The sequence below is a fragment of the Zalophus californianus genome, chromosome 2 (assembly GCF_009762305.2).
Source record: "Zalophus californianus isolate mZalCal1 chromosome 2, mZalCal1.pri.v2, whole genome shotgun sequence".
NCBI lineage: Eukaryota > Metazoa > Chordata > Mammalia > Carnivora > Otariidae > Zalophus > Zalophus californianus.
In genome coordinates, this window is record NC_045596.1 from 79,560,974 (window position 1) to 79,583,474 (window position 22,501).

The following is a 22,501-nucleotide window of genomic DNA, read 5'->3' on the forward strand; positions in this document are numbered from 1 at the left end:
TATTTAGGGTGTATAACTATCTGTAAGACTTTCATTCATAGCTGAAAAATAATTGTCTTTAGAGTTGTTTACTGCCTTTTAAGTTTAACTTCCTCCTGTTGGGCTGGAATAAATAACTATTCACTTTTAAAAAGTGCTGTTGCCCCAGGGTTTGATAAAGTAAACACTACATTGTTATTGTGTGCATGTATTATATAGAAGGTACCTGACTTCCTGTAGTATTACTGCCCATTCATGTAGCTACCAGTCAATACATTTCAAGTCTGATACTTCTCTGGAGCAATTCATCTTTGAGCTAGGCATAGAGGGAATCTAGATGGCTTTTTAGAAAAATATTTTTAGCCACATTTCTAAAATTATCAAGAAACCCAAGCCATGCTTTTTAAGCAATTGGGGAGGGGAGTAAGGAAAAGAAAAAAAAGGCCCCTCCTTTAATTCAAGTTCGTTTCAAATATCAACTTCAAAATGACAGAGTGCCATTTTTTTTTTTTTTTACTTTAAAGTAAAACCTTGGGGTGCCTGGGTGGATCAGTCGGTTGAGCATTTGCCTTCTGCTCAGGTCATGATCCCAGAGTCCTTGGATTGAGTCCCGCATTGGGCTCCCTGCTCCGTAGGGAGTCTGCTTCTCCCTCTGCCCCTCCCCCCTGCTTGTGCTCTCTCTCTCTCTCTCTCTCTCTCTCTCACACTCTCATGCTCTCTGTAAAAACTTTATGAAGCTAGTAGTTGCCATAGAGAATAACATTAAAGTCACCCACCAATCAATCCCCAAAATCTCAGGGGGAAAAGATTGTTACTCAGTTTTTGAGGGGCCCCTTTTGACAATGTTGAAATCGTAGTAAGAAATAGCAGAACAGAATCTAGTAATAAGAGATATCTAGTTTTATAATAATTGCAAAACAATTAAAAATGTTGAAAGGCTATGAGTGATACTGTGATATATTTATTGCTGCAATGGACATGTCTTCTCTGAACTAAGACCATCACACTCTTTCAAATAGCCCACTAAGCACACATTACATGATCACAGCCTTCAGCTGCTTTTGATTTAGGCTGAATTGGAACCAGTGACCTAGAAGCAAAGAGTGTCATATTCCATTACTAAATGTCTTCGCTAGTCAGTACCCTCAGTTTTTTTCCCCTTAATCATTTTTATTAGCAGCATTCCCATTTTTATCATCAATTTGAAAGATCTCAAGAAAGTATCCTGACACAAATTATAGCTATTGTTTACACTACCTTCTTATAAAGACAGACTATCCCCAAGTGTGAGATTCACCTTGAATTATGCCAGCTGCCGTCCTATTTCAGTATTTGTTCTTCTTTTATTCTCTGCTATAGTCTCTAAATGACATTAGATGTGGTTGGAATGACAAGTGCCTTTTCAGCTCCACAAGCGAAGGTGAATTCAAGAAGGAGCCAACAGACACCTGTCCATCATAACCAGGGCAAGCTAGCCCCAGGAGTAGAGCTATGTAAATTGATCTCAAAATTCACTCTCTGCTCTCATTTGATTTTTTTTTTCATTTCCACCTCACAGCCTCTCAGAGCTTTATAGTGTGCAATGTTAGAACTCACCCTTGTTCCTTCATATTTTTTCAACGGGCTAATACAACAATAGAAGAACAGAAACGTGTTCTTTTTTTTTTCTTTTGGCCCTATATATTTTCCTGTAAACTTACATTTCTTGGACTGCCTGACATGTCTACAGTGATCTGTGAAATAAATGCCTAGATAGAAAGGGAAGTAGATCAATATTGCTTTAACAGAGAAAATGCTTCATGAAGACACACTGGTACATAATTAAACATAACAAACATTTCCCAAGGACAGATCTCTCTAACTCAACAAAATCAAACACATTCCCTTGTGCTTTACCTTGATGAGAACTTCATAACTTTGGAATGCTGAAAAGGGATTTAGAGGACAAGTATGATAGCTATTTATAAAATGATAGGCATCTAGCTTCGAGATAAACCTGAACCTAAAACAAATATGTTTAGAGGAAATGGTATGGACAGTATAAGCACAAAAGAATAGTATACTGAGGTAAATGGTTTGCACTTAATCTTAGTTTTTGAGGTTTCATGCTTTCCACAGTTCCTATCCTTGCCATTTATTGCGATTTCCTTACTAAGTAAAAAAAAAAAAAAAAGAATCTCATAATCAAATCTATAAAGATGAAGATATAAAAACAGTGTTTTGTTTTAGGGATAATTTATATCAACGCATCATATTTCTTACAACTAAAGTTATTTGGGACTGCAGTACATGGATATATCAACTCCACAATGTGCATTTCTTAATTCGGGTCCTTCAAAAGTAGGTGCTAAGGCAAATATTCGAACACAAGTAGAGTATCTGGAAGATGAACTTAGGGAACACAGTGAAGGAGTGAACAGGTGAGAAATAAAAGGGAGGGAAGCCAATAAAGTTTTATTAGTGAGTGGATTACTGCTGTGGGAAACTGAAGCTCAATCCTGCCCTGGACCCTCTACGAGACTTTGTAGAATTATTTCACCAGGGGAAGAAAAGACCAGAGCTGTGTACCCACTGCTATTTATTTGTTGAGTGGCACTCCTGGTGGCATTAACTCCTTGCCAAGCACAGTCCAGAGGCAAAGATTGGTCCCAGGAAAAGGGGAGCAGAAAGCTATAGGTATGAATAAAATCTGTCTTCCGGAATAGAACCTGACTTCAGAGGTGAGCTGGGGAATATAAGAGGAGTTTCCACAGGATCAGCTATAACGCATATGGAAAACCCTAATGTAAGGGAGAGCAGTACAAAGGAGACCACTATCTAGATAGATGATATTTTTAAAAATTGAGAGAGCACTCAGCAGTAGCGATAAAAGAGGGTTACAAACTCTCATTTCCCCCAATGTCATTATCTGTATCTATTTACCGTTTTGATGGGCAAGAACTCCTCCCTCAAGAGAAAACCCTCTTTAACACTTTCCTCTTTACTACATATATTTAGAGGCATGATGTTTGTTGTTCACTAAATACCATTGTCAAGCTGTCAAACTCTATTTTCAAAGGCAGTTCATTTTGTAAAGATATATGACTTCAGGCTCGGGGGAGGTTTGAAGTGATTTACACCAGCATACATGAGTGCAGGTGTCCAGGGCTTCTATCCCCTACCTTTAGAGTTGAAGGGGATCCTTGGGCTATTGACTAGGTAGGCTGTTTGCTCTGGAAGGTCAGGGCAGATAGGGTTGAGCCAAGTTTCAGGGCTCAGGCAGATGTCAGGGCTACTGTGTAAAAAATGAGAGATATTCTGACTGCTGTGAAAGGGAAGACTTTTTTTGAATAATACTGAAAATAACTGCTGATGGACTTCCTTAGCATAGTGATGTGGTTTAGATACTCCTGTGATGGTCTGGGACACTAGCTTGTCTCCCATATGGCTCCCTGGAAGCCAGAAAATGGGCAGTTATGACCTGGATGAAGAATGGACAGCCCCTCACTGCAGACTTCAACCATGTCCACATGGCCATTCTTCTTCTCTCTCCTGCAGAAGCCCACATAGCTTTATCCCTTAATATTCTTCCCTTAGTTTTGGAATTTTTATTTCTTGTGGGCATGAGGGAGGAGTAAATCTGGCTCATCTGCTTATCTTTTTCACTCTTATCTTGTGGTTTAAACTCATCCCTAGAGATTTTAGGGCTCAGACCTTTGGGCCTCACCCAGAACAACTCTTGCAAATCCAAGATCTTAACTCCAATGCCAACATTTGGAAAATAAAAATACCAAGAATTTTTCTCCTTGGTCTCAGATTCTGCTGTAGCATCCATTACCTGAGACAGGCCATTGGAGTAGCCCAGCTAGCTGAGTGGCAGGTGGGCCCACTGGACACCAATAAGGAAAATTTCAAATAATATTTCAGAGTTTTATCCTCCCATGAAAACCACCTATAACCCGGAATCATAAGCAATCTCTATATACATTATAGATACTATGTAATAAGGATCACACAGTGCATAAACAGGCATACATCAAAATGGTTTTGGTTGGAAGTTTTATTTACTATGTGGTTTAGCTAATAATATGATTTAGACCTAAATTTTATTTTAATGAACCAATAATGATTTTTAAAGTGTACCTGAAATAAAAGTCACACATAACTTTGATAAAAATTGGTGATCCATATTTCACAAATATATTTCTTTTCTCATGAGTTGAAGATAATATACAGGTTTGCAAATTTGTTTCCACTACACTAGGTTATGTACAAATACATGGTTTCTTAATTTTTCTATTAAATTATCTGATCTTCCTCACAATCTCCTCTCCCCATCCCCTACATGAGCAAAACCAAACTAAGCTTAGTATATGTTGCTTACCTTATAACTTAAATAGTATCTTTAGTTGACTCATTCTCATTTAGATGAACTGCAAAGCTTTAAAATTTTCCACTCTCCCCTCACCTCCAAGTTCTTATTGTTTTTTTCTAGGACGGTGTCTGGATGTGAAGGACTAGTAGCACCGTATATGATAGGAAAGAGGTGGGTAGGTCTCTGGAAGTCTGTCGATCTAGGCAGGTTCTCAGGTTCCTGACTGGTGTCCAGTTAAGTGTCACTGGTCTATGCTGAAAACCAGACTAGTGACAAACGAAGGGTGCTGCTCTGCCCTTTGGCATTCTGTAAGGGTTTGCTGGTATAATCTCCAGGATGTGTATCTCTGTCAGTAGAGCAGGTCCTGGGCTGTGATCCCCCTGAGCTGTGGACCACCTGAGATCAATCTTTGATCTCCATGTGTGTCTGACTAAGGCTGTCTGCTGTGTAGCCCATGGCATCAGTTCACATCACCTCTTCTGTGGCAAACTCTTAAGACCTCCAGTCTTGACTCTTGACCTCCAGTCAAGAACTCTATTCACTAACACCCTTAATACACTATGAGGCATCTTCTGAGCTGTGTCTACTCCAAAGAGTAGACGGAAGCCTCTGCCCAATCAGGTGTACCACTGAATTTACTGCTTATATGATTTGTGTGAGAAGTTTCTGTGCCATATTTTGCTTTCAGAGTCTGAAAAGGAAAGGAAAAAGGGCTTCTGCTCCCAGGATCATCCAGATCTGCTTACATGTTTCTATAGATTTCTGGCTTCCACAGGTTATAAGTTTATATGTCTGATACAAGCAATTATGTTCTGACAAAAGGAATAGTGAGCTATCAGAATTTGTTCTAGAATTTAAATGCAACAGATTCAAGGAATGGGTCTGTCTGGTTTGGCAACATATAATAAGTACTTGATCAATATTTGTTGAATGAAGGTGTGGATGAACAACAATAATTTGTGATTTGCTCAAACTGCACCTGAATGGTATCAGACTTGCTACAGAGGTGAAGGTGTTCACTTGTGTCACAGTGTTCTTTGCTTGAGCCTGGGATGTGCTCTTCATGTGTCATTTCACTAAAATTTTCTTTAAGACGCTAAAGAAGAGCCAGCAGCCTTGCTGTGAAAGAGTCTCCAACAGAAACAGAAACTGGCCCTGACAGCAGTGTTTGGCTACCGGCAGTGGTCCCTTCAGAGCTCTTTGACTTCGGCAGATGTTTGCTCCTTGAAACTCTGGCACATGCAGCTGCCTTGACATTGTCTCCAGAATGTGGACGTCGGCATTTTTACAGGGCATCCACGGTGTGGGGACAGCTGTAAATGCTGCTTTCCACATCACAGCAGCACCCTCAGTGACCATTGCCAGTATAGGTGCTGCTCTCATTAGAGGTTGCCACAAAATGTGCCTGCAAGGCAAATCAGAGAGGAAGAGAGGACACTGGAACATTATGTGGAAGACTAGAGGGATGGGATGTGAAGAGGGTCAGAGGTTTCAAAGAGGAATCTGAGGGTTTTTTTCAGAGAAGGTGACAAAAGAGCGAGAAAGTGGTTTTATGTTTTATGCTTATAATTGTGATCAAATTTTTTATTTTAAAAGTGAAGGATGAAATCTAGAAATCCTGGCGTGCCTGTGTGTGTGTGTGTGTGTGTGTGTGTGTGTGTGTGTGTGTGTGTTCAGGTATAATTCACTGACAAAACCAACAGCAAATTCAAGGTGCCAGTCCTATTTTTACTCCTATAAGTCTTGGGAGACTGTATAATTACTGCAGCTTTCGGGAATTCCATTTTCTCATTTTAATTGAAGGTATCAATACCTGTCCTGCTTACTTCACATTCTTGTTATGAGGATAAAACAGGATAATGCTTATGAAAATCTTGATGAATTAGAAAGTGCTTTACAATTGCAAGAATTACTGCTTTCCAAATTAATTTGGTGAATAATGTATTGAGTAGTTTGGTAACAAGGAACAAAGATTCAATCAAACTAGCTTCAGAGAAATGGAATGACATTTTCTGAATACAGCAAGTCCATGGATCTCAAAGGCCAGGCAATAATCAGAGCCAGGCCACATGTGAATAGGAACTAGAAATGGAAACGTGAAGGATTAAAGCTCTTCTCTCACTTGTCTGGGGTCATAGGATTTCTCTTAGTGCTCTGCTTTCAGTGAGTCTATCCCATTCATCTCTTTCTTAACTCTTTTCCTCTGAGGTTTTTCTCCCTTATAACCTCTCACGCACAATGACTCATATTTGCCATTGCAGTTCTAACTCTACCTTATTTTCCTTCTTTTTTTTTTTTAACTCAAGCATACACCTTTCACTGTAACTCTCTTTTCTCTACCTATTGCTTCAAATTTCTGAGATAGGGATCTGACTGAACCTGCTCTTCATGATGAAGAAGGTCACATAAATCAGGAGTTATCAGTCACTCTGCCCATTAGGTCTGATTAAATTAGAGTTCCTCAGTGTTCCCATTATCTATGGCTGGAGCAACATGGTCAGGGTGTTCCCTGCCTCCTCGTGGCAGCTATAAAGAGAAGCAAATTCTTTGAGAACAGGTTAGGGTACAGCAAGCAGTTTGCAATGCAGAGAAAATCCTTTGCTAGGTCAATTTGTGAGGGGTGTCTTAGTCTTTCTGGGCTGCTATAACAAAAGTACCATAGATGAGGTGGCTTAAACAATAAGTATTTATTTCTCATAGCTCTAGAGACTGAGAAGTCTAAGATTAAGTTGCGGGCAGATTCGGAGTCTGATGAAGACCAGCTTCCTGGTTCATAGATGGCTGTCTGGGGTCTCTTTTATAAGGGCACTAATCCCACTCATGAGGGCTCCACCCTCAGGATCTGATCACCTCCAAAGGCCCCAACTCCTAATACTGTCACATTGGGGGTGAGGATTTCAACAAGTGAATTTTGGGATGACACAGACTTTCAGTCCATGATAAGAGGGCAACAATAGAATGACATGAGACCACTGGTTACTGGGCATAATTGTTGGGGTCGTGGAAGAAAATACAAGCAGAGAAAGATTAGAAGGAAGAAAGAATGGTTTCACCAACTTTAGAATTTTGCTCAGGTCTGCCTCTGAATATTATCTTTTCTACTGAATATTTTTTTTTTTTTTTTTTGCTGACAGTAATGAAAGGGCACATGTATGTAGGTAAATTAAACATAAAATACTATTCAAGTTTTTGTATTTTAATTTATAAAGTATTATAGGACTTTGATGTGACAGCAGATTTTCTTTCCTGATTATGTTCTGTTAAAGTGCATCCACATTCTTTGACTATGCACAGTTAATAACCTTTGAAAATTATTAAGGAACCCACACTCTTTCTTAATGGATAGAGCAAACATTCACACATAAATGACTAAGCACTTACAATGTCACTAAAGTGACATTTGATGAAAGATGCCAACAAACTTACACATGATTTTATTTTCTAACAAACATTTAACATTAGGATTTTTTTCTTAATTTTTTTCTTCTCTTCTGCAATATCCTTACCTTTCTTGTCCCTGAGGCACTTTGAAGAGACTTTGTCCCTTGTTGCTTTACACTTCTAAGTAGAGATCAGGTCCCATTGATTACTCTGGGTTGACAAATGACACAAATGTTAGTTATCCTTTCTGTCTCTGTGTATGAAGCCCACATGCATTATGTCATTGTACAAAACTGCATACGAAATCAATAAACTCTAGGAAAATGGCCATAAAACAACAATTCTTTAAGTCAAGGGGAAGTAAATTGCTTGTGCTGCCCAGGTAGTTTGGGATTTGTTGCCTGTTTCCATAAGAGAGGTTTTCTTTCCAATAACTTCAGACTTAGGAATTATAGTTAGTCACCATAAGCCTAAAAGTCGGATGCATTAATCATTATATATGTTCTTTTTCATTGCATCTTGCTTTATTTATGGAAATCATTTTGCTAGAGTAATACCATAAGCTATAAAACTTGTTTTCATGAGGAATTGGAGTTTTAAAAAATAGATCAAAATAAAACTAGTGATGAAATGCCATTTGAAAAGTACCCTGAAGAAATTACTATTTATTGGTTCTGATAAATGTTTCCCAGGTTTTCTTAGAGGTTGGAAGTTTGGCTGTATTTATAAATCATCATTTAACTCTCTAGTGACTTTTTGAAGTTAACATTTTGGACCATCACTTCTTTTGTTCTAATCCCAAACTCATCTAACAGTTTGTATCTTATATGTCATTTATTCCTTATTAAATAACACCCGTGAGAGCTTATCATAAAATGGAGCATGTGAATGTGATGGGGAAGATTTTCAAAACTGTATCTCATCCCAAAATCTTCAAAAGAGAAAAAAAAAGGAATATCTGATTGAAGTAGTGATTATAGAAATGCTGTCCATACTAATGTGAATTCATTTTACTAAAATTTCAAATGTAAAAACTTTCAGTGCAATAAATGCTTTATATCGACTTCTTGGTAGTGTCTCTACTACATCTCCAGTTGCCATATATATCTTCTCACTAATATGTGGATTGTTCCAGTCACCTCAGCTTTATGGACTCGGCAATAAGAGTTTTAATTAAAACACACAGAGTAATTCTCATGAGTTAAGAATCTAATCTATATTGACCTAGGACCCAAGTTATAAGCTTTTCTATAAGCTGGCAATCAATGTTCCTGAAATTCCATCTTATTATTAATAGATAATTATAATCCAGATCTTAGTATTAAGAAATTAATAATAGCTTAAAACTAATTTTGTTTTTTTTAATTGCTATTAACTCTATTATCAATTATTTCTTTTAGTTTTTAAAAATGAAGTCAGTTTTTGAAAGAACATTATCAATAGATGCAGGAATCCAGAGACCCACACATTCAGGAACAATCCTGGTCATTATATAAGAAAAAAAGTATCAATAATTAAGATTACCAACTCTAATAATTTTCAGTGCAAAAATTAGCTCGTTTATTTAGAGTTTACTAAATTCTGAGCATGTTCTAAATTGTTTACAACCATCCTTTTGTGCAATCTTTACAATAATTCTATAGAATAGGTATAGATAGCTCCATTTTATAGGTAGAGAAACAAAGCAACAAAAAAGTAAATTTTTTCTCAAGGTTATACAGCTAGGAAGTGGTGAATCCAGGATTTAAAGCAAATTGGTCTGACATTCAGAGCCTGTGCTTCATCCCCGCACTTTTCTCTGGTTAAAGAAAAGCAAGCCTAGCAAGGGTTTTATTTTGATGTATTTAATGTGTGTATACAATAAAGTTAAATTCCCTGCTAACACCCCATATTTGGTATACAGAAAGGACATCTTGTTCTCCAGAAGCACTTGAGTGCCCCTCCTCCCTGTTCCCCCATATCCATTCCATCCTTATCTGCCCTGCTCTATGTTCCAAGAATCCAGGGTTGCCTTTCCCTCTGGCTTCTAGTTGGGTTTGGCAAATGGGGGGAATCAGCTAGAGATGAGAACTCTGGAGGAAAGAGTATCTGGGATATTTATTCAAAACCATCCCTTCTTCATGAAAGACTACTGTTTTGGCAGTGCCTCACTTTCTATGACTGCAGCCCTCACCCAGTTGTGTACGGCCACACCCTCCACTTGTCACTTCAGACCTAGGGACAATAATGGCTTTATCTTCTCCCCAGCTCTGAAAAGCATCCTTTATTAAATTCTTCTCAATTATCCCTCTGGGTGTGTAAACTCTTCTCTTCTGGGATCCTAATTAACATATAACCCTTGAGAGTAAATCAGGGAGCTTCTTCCCAGGGTGTGGTTATTTGTTTTAGCTGGTATAGTCATGCTGCAAAGAGAGAACAAATAGAAATTCTGGACAGTGCAAAAGAATTCTGGGAAGGATCTAGCAATATTAATCACCAATGCCAGAGTTGTACATACTTGAATCTGATTGTAGTCAGCATCCATAGCCAAGAGGTGTTATTCAAGGAGTCTTAGACTTGGCTCAGTTGTGCATTTTCTAGGAGACAGAACTTTTATTAGAGTAAAAGATATCCATGTTGTAGATCAAAAGGTCCATCCAAGATAATTTGAAGAGCACTAAAAGGGATTATTAGGTAAGGTATACTAAATATCCATATTGATGTGAAGCTCTGTTTACCCACTGGCACAATGGGTATAGAACAATACCTTTGTATCATATCTGGGCAGTGTGCCCCACAGGAACAAATTATTCTTCATGGAGACAAGGCAGGGGTGGGCAAGAACTCTTGTCAGAAATGTAGCTGTGTCTGATGAAGGGGGAGGACCAAGAAGTGTTCTTCTGTGGTTGATCCTGTACTCAAAGAGATTTCACATTTTAAACAATGAAGTTGATGACAGAATGTCGATGATATTAAAGTGTGAGCAGCGCATCCAAAGAAGACAAGAGTGTCTAAAAGACCCTAAAACATATTTCACAAAACTATCATGAAGTTCATTAAGTAGAGCTCAGAACAATATACTTAGCCAGAAGAAAATCAAACTGCATAAATTCAATATGAAGGAAACTTTGTTGTGGAAAAGGAAACCAGAAAAAGAGTTAGTAATGAGAACCATTCAGAAAATGATTTTAGAATGATATCCAATACATGATATTAGCTGATGCAATATCTTTAATGGATTTTAAATTAGAGTTTCATAAATATACAGTTTATAAATTATGTAAAGAGTAGTAAAGATAGTATCTTCAAGTGATTGTAAAAGATTCTATATATTAATTCCTTGGTAAAAAAAAAAAAAAATAGTTGTTGTCCCAGTAATCTATTGTTACAAAACAAACCATCCCAGAACTGTAGTGGCTTAAAGTGACAACTCCTTATTCATTCATGATTCTGTGAGCTGGCAGTTGGGTTGGGTTAAATGAGTGGTTCTTCTGCTAGTCTCACCTGAGTCATATATTTAGCTGCAGTTATCTGGTGCCTCCAGGGAGGCCACACAGTCCAAAGCCCTACACCCACACTGGGAATCTGGTACATTGTTGGTTGGGTTTCTCTTTCCAGTGGTCTGTTGTCCTCAAGGAGCCTATTTCAAGCTTCTTTACAGGGTTACAGGTTGTTCTAAAAGGGGTAGAGCAGCCTCAAGTAATCTCAAGGCCTGGATCCAGAAGTTGCATAGTACCATACTACCACATTCTATTGGTCAAAGAATATCTCAGGGCCAGCTCAGATTCAAGAGAGGTGATAAAAGACTCTACCACTTGATGGAAAAATGCTGGTCACATTTCAAGGAAACATATACAGATACATGAATTATCTATGGCCATCTTTTGCAACAGACAACAGATATGTATAAATCAGATATTATCCTTATTATATGGATAATTAAATAGAAGTTTATATTCAATAAGGTATGAATCCTGAATAATACCCAGTCATAGGACTGATTTTTTTGGTCTTTTGTATATTTGGGGGGACATATATTTAAGTCTTTTCTGTTCTCACATATACAAATTAAAACAAATCCCAAGACTGTTGTTCATTATTTTATATTTATGACCCCAGTATACTAGTCTTTCTGCTTTCCAGTTAAATGGAAAGAATCCCAACTAAAGACTTTAAATAAAACTACAAATGCAGACTAAATTCTATCAGTTAAGATTATCGTATTTTTTAAAAATTTCTTAAATATTTGAAGTAATGTCATGATGAGAAATGATGTTTATAAAAGGTAATCTGTAATTGAAATACATTGAAAAGATAGATTATGAGTCACTCTTATAGGCACTTATAATTTAATGACTTCTAACTGACTATCATGTTCTGTGCCCCTAGCAAACAGCAGCTCTTGCTCCCCTAATTGTTTCTTCCTACTCATTCTTTGGATGGCAGTCACTGGAGCCAGAGGCTAACAATGGAAGATGTTCTTCTAATAACATCTGCTTGCATTGTAAAATTAGCCATGCATTAGTAGCTTTTTGCTTTTAGTTAAACTTCAATTGTGAAGAAATGAGATGCATGTATGGCACTTGTTGAAGGATATATTTTCTTCATAGAGGAAAAATTGTCAAGATGTTTATATGCAGGAGGTTAAATAAAATCAGAGAACCACTGAAACGTTTATTTCCATGAATATTATACATTAGAAAGAATTAAATCAGAATCATAAAATGTTCTGTTTTTTGCTATAAAGAAAATGAAGAAAACATGAAGTATAAATATCGTTGTCACATACATAAGAGAGGCCCAACAACCAATATGTCTTCCAGGTTCTTGAAACCTAGCACTTTCCCTAGGGATTTCCGTTCTAGCTTCACCGTAAGAGAGGATACATCTGTGGCTACTCCTGGCATGAGAGAGATGGGCTTCTCTGCAGACTTTAGTGGTAAAGCTTATTTCAACCTCACCCATAGAGAAAAAAGGTGGAGAGTCTGTGGTGTAGGTTATGGTGTCACTAAGACAAAGGAAAACATTGCTCTCAATAACTGATATATATATATATATATATTTAGTTTTTGATGTAGTGTTCCATGATTCATTGTTTGCGTATAACACCCAGTGCTCCATGCAGTACGTGCCCTCTTTAATACCCATCACCAGGCTAACCCATCCCCCCACCCCCTCCCCTCAGCGCCCTCAGCTTATTTCTCAGAGTTCATCGTCTCTCATGGTTAATCTCCCCCTCCAATTCCACCCCCATATTGACCTTTGATGCTATAAAAAGGGATTTAAGAAGGAACAGAGACTAAGCTAGACATGTGGGGTGCTCTTTAGCAATTGTCTTCAGGATGTCTCAGAAGCTGCTATATATTTTGATCAGGGTTAATGTGCATTGTATACATAATATGAAATCTATTAATTCACTTACCTGGATAGTCCCTTTAAAATATTTTTCTTACCATAAATGACCCAGATTATCCTCTTATATATGTTTAGAATCAAATATATTTCTAAATATAATAATTTGTTATCGCAGTTGATATGGAAAACACACTTGATTTTTTTTCTTGCTCTCCATACTTCAGAAGACAGAAAGTGAGTGTTCAATTGTGCAAAGTTAAGAATTCGCCACTAAATTCTTTAATCTAGTTTCTCATATTGAACTTTTTAAATTAATATATGAAATAAAATAGTTTTGTACAAATTGGCTTTTCTAGAAACTAATTATATGGCTACTATCTACTTTATTCTCTAAGAATAAAATATTCTTAGGAGAAATCCCCAAAACTTTCTCCACCCAAATCAGAAAATATGCCAGACTTACATCTCCATTTTATGACACTTGCAAAACTAAACCTTGGAGAGCTGTGTGCCCAGATCTGATTCTAACCTAAACTTAAGTACCTACAGTTTAAACCATTATTCAATACTAACTTGGCTTATATTTGTAATTTCAAGAGTAGGAATAATTTTCTTGGTAAAAGTTGCTGTTTCATATTAATTGAGTTTTAGATATAACTACATGTCAGGTCATTCACACATTAGGTTTCTGAATTTATTTTTTTTCTTTCTCTTGGTATAAAATACTAAAAATAAGTTATAAAGAGTAATTAGGGGGAAAAAACCTACTCATTTGACTTGTAGAGAGAAATGTCAACTTTATGGAATAAGAAGTAGGTAAGAAAGGACTGAAAATAAAACATAACATTGAAAAATAAGCCACCAGGCATCAACCCTCCTGCTTCTATTAGTTAGACCTTCATTTTCTGAAGTTTTTTCTGAGACAAATTGTTTCTCAAGGAAGCTTCAGAAACAAACAACAAAGAAAGACCAAAAGAAAACATTTTTTTAAATGCTGTGGTTGAATTAATTTTGAAAAACAGTGCACATTTTATTCCTCATTAGAGATTCAAGCATAAGCTACCACATTAGAGACTCTGAAAAGTTTCTCAGAAAAAAAAAGCTATCTTACTTTAACTCATCATTTTCCAATATTTTATCATCACAGAACCCACCTTTTTCTCATAACAGCTATTAATATCCTGAGGCCAAATGTTTCTCTGGGAGCTTGGGAAATGTTCAGAAACAATGAAAATGTCTTAGCCTAGATGCTTAAGACCTGCTCTTTTACAAGAAAGTTTCATAGATTCTGATTATTTAGAAGCAAATTCATTTTAAAGTTGTCAAAATTTCATCCCTGGAGTGTAAAAGTATTGACTGAACTTACTATTCATGCGGAACAACCCAAGAGAATAATTTTAACAAGTGCAATTAAGTCAGACACATGAATCAATTTCAAATAACAAACTATTTTTGGAAAAGGAGCATTTTGAAAAAAATGTCAAGGATATCATGGTGGTTTAATAATTATCCTGCTTTGATTCTGGAAAAAATAACATATATATAAGGAAATTTAGATGTTCTACTCAAAGTCATCGAAAGATCTGTATGGTTTAGCTATCCTTAGAGTATCCATGGCTTTTCCTTAGACATCCTGAAGAAGCTATAGGTAGAATTAAGAATTACAGGTGCACTAACATAACATTGTACTTCCTATCCACTTCAGTAATCTGTTTAATTCAAATCAGTTAATATTTATTGAGTGCCTACTGTGTGCAATTCCCTTTGTAGGCTTTATATCAGCTGTTTCCTATGCTTGGCCCTACATCACCTTATTTCATTCTAATATCAACACTCAGAAGTTATTCTCAGTACAGATGAGAAAGCTAAAATCCATAGAAATTAATTGACTTGTCGAAAGCTTCATAGTTGGTAAGTGGTAGAGTCAAAATATAGACCCAGATGTTCTTGCATCATCTCCTGGGATCTGTCCTCATGATTGTATATTCCCCCTCATAGATTTTATCATGTGAAAAATCTCAGGGCATTGCTATTAAGCATGCGTGCTCCAGAGACTGACTGGGTTCAGATTCTGTCACTGCCATTTCATTGTGTGTAGCTTTGGGAACATAGCTTAATTTCTTTGAACATAGTGTCATATCCATTAAATGGGAATAACCTTTAAAAGGATTTAGTTAATAAATGTGAAATACTTACAGCAGTACCTAGCCCATAGTAAATGCTGTCTTACTATTATCCAGAACAATTTTAGTGGCTTTGGACTTTTGGGAGTGCAGGGGAATCAATTAGTTATTTCTTCTTTTTTTTATATTGACTTTTTAATATTTATGATTATTCATAAACGTCTAAAGGTTCATGAAACTCTACAATTGTGTTTTCTTATTAAATCTTAAGACTGCTCACTTTGACTTTTAGAATTTATTCTTTTGGCGTCTTCTATATTTTTAAATACCTTGCAATTTATTTTTATTTCTGTATTTTAACATTGTAAGAATTGTCATTGGACTATCATAATAGCAGATTAGGATTTAACTCGCTGTCATACAGTTACCTCTACATCACATATTCATGCTTCTAATTTCCCTGTTATCCCAATATATACAGAGCAATTTTTGGTCTATTTTGTATTCAACTTTATGTGACCCAGTGCTATTCATAATAACCTACGAATAACTCTTCCTTTACTGCAGAACTTTTATTTTCCTTGGAGTTAATGGTGACCTCTAATTTTTTTTGCTTTGTTTTCAGTATACTTATTACTAATTTATCCTCCTATTCTTTTCCATTTGTACAATTCTCTTGTTAATATACTAAATGTATTTGGTATTCTATGAATTTTCATATTCTTGAGAGTCTCTTCCAGAGCCTCCTTTTTGGACAGTAAGAAAGGAATACACTTTTCATCCTAAGGTTTCCTTTACCGCTGCTTTGTGCTTAAACTTATGAGCTCCACTTCCAGGTTTACTCCCTTGAAGACATGCATTCTCTCATGGCTTCCTAAAACAAGTGCGTTGGAGTACATATTTGAGACATTGCTTGTATAAAAATGTCTATATTTTTCTTTCAAATTTGAATGATAGTTTAGCTTGTTTAGATTCCAATTTGAAACATACTTTATGCTAAAAATATATTGTTTTTAGCTTTCAATGCTGTTACCAAAAAAAGCTCAGTAAGAACAAAAAGTCCCTATTTTGTTAAAATTTTATTTATTTATTTGACAGAGAGAGAGAGTACAAATGGGGGGGCAGTAGGCAGAGGGAGAAGCAGGCTCCCCACCTAGCAGGGAGCCCAGTGCGGGCTCATGTGGGGCTTGATCCCAGGACCCTGGGATCAGGACCTGCGCCGAAGGCAGGTGCCTAATGACTGAGCCACCCAGGTGCCCCAAAAAGTCCCTATATTTTTGACCTTTAGAGTAAGATCTTTTTTTCTCTTTCTCTCTAAAAACCTTTTCTTGTCTTTGTTCTGAAATCTTACACAAATGCGTCTTTTTTGACTCTATTTCCATCCGATGTGGTAGCATTGGATTATAATTCAATGAATAAAATAAATATCTATGAAACCATAATGGCATGAACAAGTAAAAGTATCTGTGGGTCTTTTAATTAGGAAATTTTCTCAAATTACTTTGTTAATAAATTGATAATATTCTTTCTCTGTCTTCCCTCTTGGATGCCTGATCTTTTGAGGTCCACTTTCAATTTTCTTATACTCTCTCTACTATTTTCTCTTTGATTAACTTTCTACCATCTAGGAGATTTCTTCAACTTAATCTATAAATGCTTTTACGGAGTCTTTCTATTTGCATCATTTTAATTTGCAACAGGCATTTTTTGTTCCATAAATGCTATTTTTATAACATTAGGCCTTTGTTTCATGAATCAGTATATTTTCTTATCTGTGTCATTAGCATTTCTTTTCTAAGTTTTTATTCTGTAAACTTAAAATAAAGTTTCAAAATTAGTAGTGTTGTCATATACCCACACTTACTCCCCTCTAATGCTAACATCTTGTATAACCATTGCACAATGACCAAAACTAAAAAAAAAAAGAGAAAAAAAAACCTTGATAAAATACTATAAACTAAACTATAAGACTTCATCCACATTTTACCATTTTTGTCCTCTAATGCCCTTGTCTCCCCCAGGATTCTCCACTGAACTTAATCATCATGTCTGCTTAGTTGCTTTCATTCTGTGACAGCTACTCAGTCTTTCCTTGTCTTTCCTGACCTTACTTATAAAGAGTATTGATCAATTGTTTTGTAACATATCCTTCAATATGGGCTTATGTGATGTTCTTCCATGATTAGATTGAGGTTGTGGATTTTGGATAAACCTGTCAAGATAATGTGCCCCTCTCTGTTTATCATATCAGAGATATGTGATGTTGGTATGTCTTATTACTGATGATGTTTACCCTGATAATTTAAATAGTGTAATGTCTGTGTTTTATCCAATATAAAAGTAATTTTCCTTTTTTTAACCTTTGCAGTTAATAATTATTTTAGGGGAGGTTCCTAAGACTGTAATATCCTGAAATGTCATTTGTACCTTCATCTTAGTGTCCATCACCATTGGTGGATATTGCTTATAATAATTATTGTTGTTGTGTCTAAATCTGGTTTCTATTTTTGCATGCCTTCTGCATCTATTAATTGAAGTTATTTTGTAAGGAAGAGTTGTGTCTTCTTTTCTACTTATTTGTTTAATTATTTATTTATGTAAGTATACACTCAAGGATGTTTATTTTATTCTTTCAGTTTAGTCCAGTACTATCATTATTTATCTTCTTGCTCTAATAGTTCTAGATTTGGTCCTTGGCAGTCATTTCAGATTGGCTCTGGTGACCTTTCAGTGCACATCTATCTATTTTTGAGGACTTCCTTACTTCAGAAATGGACAAAGTACACAAAAAATACAAGTTGCTCTTGTCTCATCTTGTGCTTACCCTCTCTCAACCCTGGAATCTACCACTTCTCTGAGGAGCCCTGGTTCTATTTATTAAATAATGCCATTTAGAAACTAAATCTTGGCCCCAAGTCTACCATTGCGTCTAGAACCTCTCAGTGGATAGACCTTGAAAATACATGTATAAACAATAAAGCATGCACATACATGCACAGACAAACATACATCTATATTCTCATGTCTGTTTAAGTGCATGTGTGTATACATATGCATATGTGTGTATATATATGCATTAATTTATATTGATAGCTTCAATTCTAATCTAACACCGCAGAGTTCATCTAGCCTTTCCTCTTTCTGTATCTATAACATCTTTGTCCAAAACAGAGAAATCTCTCTCACTGTACATTATTTACAATATATTCATTTATTTATTCAGCCCTACTGTGCATGTAAAATAGTTCCAAAATTCTAACCTGTAGTCAGTCCTGTGATAATCAAGCTGGTTAACTAGAGTGCAGCATTTGTGCACTACTTTTTTTTTTTGTTATTAGTCTTATAGAATCAAGCAAAATGCTATTTTCTAAAGTAATGTACTATATTAGCTTCCTAGGGCTGCCATAACAAAGTACCAAAAACTGAATGGCTTAAAACAACAGAAATTTATTTTCCCACAGTTTTGGAGGTTAGAAGTCTGAAATCAAGGTGGCTGCGGTGCCATGCTCTCTGTGGTGGCTCTAGGGGGAAATTCTCTGCTCCATCTAGCTTATGTTGTTTGCCAGCAATCCTCAGTGTTCCTTGGCTGGTAGATACATTAATCTGGTTTTATGGCCATCTCACAGTGTATCTTCAAATTGTCTTCTGTGTGTCTGTGTGTCTAAATTCCCCCCTTTAATGAGAACACAGTCATTGGATTAGGCCCCATCCTAATGACCTCATTTTAATCTGATTATCTCTGTAAAGACAGCATCTGTAAAGACCGCATCTTTTGGAGTCCACTTACATTCTGGTGATTTTTTTAAGTTTATGTACAATTCTTATTCTTATTCTTTGTGATGTACAGTTGTGCGGGTTTTGACAAATGCCTAAGTCATGTATCCATCACCATAGTCGATATACTGAACAGTTCCATCAATGGCCAGTTTGCCTCTGTTGTCCTTTTATAGATCCCCTCACCTCCTACCACTAATAACTTTTTGAAGTTTTATTTCCCCTATATGTATTTTCTTCCAAGGTTTTATTTTTTGTTTGGTGTTTCTTTTTGTTTTAGTTTCTGTCTTTGATATTAAAGGATTTTACAAAGTGTGATCACATTTGGCTATCTGTTCACATTTAAGAGTTGGAGAACCGAATGCTGACTAGAAGCTCTGTCTATGTGATACTGTGTGCTGTCAGTGAACTGTGGGTGGCTTCAGAGTAGAGTGACTCTTGGCCATTTCCTTGAGAGAGCCCCTGATGTTAGTGTATTTTCCCTTGAGCTTGTCTCATTTTCTAGAGAAAGCACTTCTAAATTCATGATAAAAAGGACTAATTCTATCTGTAACCACAAAATTCCTGGAGTCTGGTGGAGATGAATGTGTAAGGGGTCACAGACATATAATATAGCACTTACTTTATTCCAAAATGTCAGAATGAAAATCCCAGTCACAACTGTACCTAGGATGCCCCCAGGCCAGAGACTTTCAGTATAATCTTCTTTAGACAATGAACATTGTTACAGGTTGAATTGTGTCCCCTCAAAATTCGTATGTTGAATTCCCTTTTTTAAAAAAAGATTTTACTTATTTGAGAGAGAGCATGAGAGAGAGAGAGAGAGAGAGAGAGATCATGAGCATGGGGGAGGGGGAGAGGAGAAGCAGACTCCCCGCTGATCAAGGAGCCTGATGTGGGGACTTGATCCCAGGACCCTGAGATCATGACCTGAGTTGAAGGCAGACGCTTAACCGACTGAGCCACCCAGGTGCCCCATATGTTGAATTCCTAACACCCTCAGAATGTGACCTTATTTGGAGATATAGGATTTTTACAGAGGTAATCAAGTTAAAATAAAGCCATTAGGTTGGGCCCTAATCTAAAACCCTTTTCCTGTGATCCCTAACATACCGATTGATTGCATTTAATTCATAAGTATATAACAGTCTTTGTCACATTGTATTATGGTTAGTTATTTCTACTGTTTGAATATTGTGCATGGTGAGGGGAAATAATTTATTTTGCATATCTAAAAATCTGTTGTTTTTTTAAGAGCCAAATATATTGTTTTGCGTGGAGGAGCCACACCAAGAAGTCCATCCTTTTGTTGTTGGGCAAACTGATAAACATCTAGTGTTTCCTAAAGGACAATTCCTGCATGGGAGATGGGCAGGGGGAGACAGTATCAGTGAAAAACTCATTTAACTGTTTCTTAAATAGACTTTCCCCAAATTCTCTAGATTATAGTTCTGTCTTGACCCTTACTTCCAGAAGTACCTAGTGCTGTTTATTCTAACCCTTTCAGGGATTCTGTGGGTATTTACTTCTCAAAATCTTGCTGTCGTGGAATTCAACTTTCTCATTTCTATTTAATCAGTTATCATTTTCCAACTTCCAAGATATATACTGGAAATTTTATCTGGACGTTTGAGTTTATGACCAAAAGATAAAAATCTATTATATAATTTGTGTGGGGTTTGAGGAAGGAATGAGAGTTAATGCCTGAGTTCAACCCACAGTGTTTAAAAGGAAGCATGTGATTTTCACTTTTTTCTAAACAGATGGTTGAAGCTTTCTCCAAATTCCTTATTATAGGGAACAAAAGTCGTAATAGAAAGAGCTCAGGCTTTAGAATCAGAGATAAATATGGACCTGAAATATAACTTCATGTGCCTCCAACTTTAAAGTGGATGACAGATAAGGAAAAAGGAGGCCAAACAAAGGGAGATAATTTCAGAAGTTATTGCATTAATTCATGTGAGATAAACTGAGAACCCTGGTAGGTGTTGTAAGAGTGAGTTCAAGAGAAATAAAAGATATAAGAAATACATGGAAAGTAATATTTGTAGAATCAGTGATCAAATAATATTTATAGAATGAGTCAAACATGGCTTCAGTGCTTCAGCTTTGGAAATTTGGTAGGACAGTGATGTCATTCTCTAAGGAAACAAAAAGAGGAGGAGCTTTAGGGAAGCTTCTGAGTTTAGTTGAAATTTTTTCATCTTGTATTGAGTCTGAGTCGTAAGTACATCCATATTTACAGGTGCCTGTATACTTGAATAAGAAAAACTAGAGAGTTCTATTCTAAAGATTTTCTAAAGATAAGTATTTGAGAATTTTTAGCATGTAAATTGACGTTACTATGAATATAGGTTTGATCACCCAGTAAGAATAAGAGGGTTGAGAAGAAAGGTGGGGAAAGAATTCTGAGGTCCATCATCATTCAGGATAGTTTCTTTTCTTATTTGTGTACAACTTCCAAACTGAGAAACATGGACCAGGCCATGAAAAGTAATTGAGTTCACTCTAAGAGTTGCTAAGAAGAACATAGCTTTCCTTTTGGGCAAGGACCATGCATTTGAGTAATGCTCAAATTCCTTCTTCAGGACGAAAGAATGCAAAATAACAACACTATTTAACATGTTTAAGTTGCCAGTAACCTGTTACCTGATTTTCTTTACAACATTTAACTGTCTCAGGAAAAGTCTTTATATGGCATATTCATTACAGAAGTTTAGAGAAAACAAACAAAAAAAATTATAAGAAAAAAAAGCTATAACTTGCAAATACCATCACCAAGAGTAAAAGATTTTAATACTTTGCCATATTTCTTTAGGCTCTTATGTCTTACATATTTAATAAAAGTGTGATATATTCTGTATTCAGCTTTATATCTTTATCATTTAGCATTATATATTGTGAAATTTCTCCGAATTATCTTTAATACTTTTTTTTTCAGAAGATCTGCAAAGGATTCAATACCATCCTGATTTTAATTTGAGAAAAAAAATCACTTTTAAGCAAATGTCAAGTTTTCCATAATTTGTCTCATTCTTGAAATCCAAGCCATTTGGATAACATTTACACATTTACAATATTTTATCTTGGCCAATGTTTGTAGCACCTCATGTTTTCACTTATAAAAGTAAGAAGATTCTCATCTGTCTGCATTGTTTATAAGGCACTCACGAACAGCAGCAAATATATTGACTAAAGATTAGAGTAATAAATAATAGAGCTATGAATTAGCAGCTGCTTTTAACAAACATTCTCACAATTCTTTATAAGCTTGGTAGTGATCTTTGCATACATTTGAGAGTACATTGCTCACCTTGTGAGAGGTACATTAACTCTTTCAAGTCCCAAGGGCACCATTTAGTAAATGACTTCTTTAGTGCTCTAAATGTACCTTAGTGCCCTGAAAGAGACACATTAATCTTCAGAACATCCCATGAGTACATAGGTCAGGAAATGGAATTTTCTTGGTTTTCTCAGCACAGAACATTATGAAACTTACATTATTACACAGGCAATTCTCATTGGATTCTATTTTCCTAAGTTCCTAAGTGTCACC

The 22,501-nt window shown here is 36.1% G+C and overlaps 1 long non-coding RNA gene across 1 annotated transcript; it reads right to left on the minus strand.

Moving 5' to 3' along the window:
* Positions 1-7,798: 7,798 nt before the first annotated feature.
* LOC113924174 lies at positions 7,799-22,383 on the minus strand. The gene is made up of 4 exons (XR_003520566.1): positions 22,259-22,383; positions 10,461-10,605; positions 10,212-10,290; positions 7,799-7,924 (listed from the first exon to the last, which is right to left on the minus strand). It is a non-coding gene; the product is annotated as an uncharacterized LOC113924174 (long non-coding RNA).
* Between the last annotated feature and the right edge of the window lie 118 nt (positions 22,384-22,501).